Source organism: Olea europaea, chromosome 6 (assembly GCF_002742605.1).
Source record: "Olea europaea var. sylvestris chromosome 6, O_europaea_v1, whole genome shotgun sequence".
Lineage (NCBI taxonomy): Eukaryota > Viridiplantae > Streptophyta > Magnoliopsida > Lamiales > Oleaceae > Olea > Olea europaea.
Window position 1 is genome coordinate 2123949 of NC_036242.1, and position 1154 is coordinate 2125102.

Below are 1154 nucleotides of genomic sequence, written 5' to 3' on the forward strand. Positions count from 1 at the left end.
AAACGGAATGAAAAATTTCATGGAAATAACTAAAATAAATTTTAATCATACTCTCAAGTTTTGGCTAATCAAACCCTAAAGGAATAAATTAGTTCATGATAAAAAACATGAAATCTATATTATTTGAAGTAAACAACATAGAGAAGCGAATAGAAAACTAGTTTTTGGGCTATATCTTCAATCTGTTTTTTTTGATATCGTTCTTGCCTCCCTTTGATTTCTTAAATCTTGCCCCTGTGAATTGTTTGGTTGAATTTTCCCTTGAATTGTGATACTTAGATTTGTATTTATAGTATTTTGAAGTCTTAGAAGAGTTAAGGTTGTATTAAGTCGAGAAAAGAATCCAAAAAATTCAAAATTCTTTTTATCCTCGCACGGCGGTGCCGCACTGTTGACTGCAGCACCCATTTCAGGCGGAAAAATAACACTTTACATCTTTTAGTATTTTTATTATAACTTTTTCTACCGATATTCAATTGAGGCGATTCAAGATGCATTAAAAAGCTAACTCAAAAGGATACAACTTTGTTTCAGATATCATTTTTCAATTCGAATGTTTACTATGTCAAAATTGGGTCTCAATATGAGACTAAAAGTCCAGAGTATAACTTTTTCAATTGAAAATTGATGTGTGATCATATTTTGACTATATTTTACCCCTTTGAATTTTTTTATCCAATTGACTTCTAGTACTCTCAAATCTTCATTGTGAGGTTCGATGAAACTTTTGAGTATTTGTACTTTAGTCCCCAAACTTTGGATCTCTTACAATTTAGCCCATTTTCCATATTTGCCTACTTTTGCTTATTTCCTTCAATTTCATCAACCTATATCACAATATCAAAATGCACATTATAACACTCTAAAACTGATAGGAATTAGTTAAATATCAAATTTAGATGGTGTCTAAAATATGAGCGAAATACACTACTTGGTGCTACGAAGGTGTATGACCCTCCAATCACCATAGGTAATCGGGTCTCAAACGAATTTAAGTGTTGTGCGTAAACCCTCTCTTCTAATACATGACTTGTAACTGGATTATGAATACAGTATTCTTAAGTATCAAGCTACCTTTGGTAGCTCTTAATAAAATCCTCTCAACAACAATTGATTTTTTCCCTCGAAACAAGTCCTGTGACGAATCCCAACTG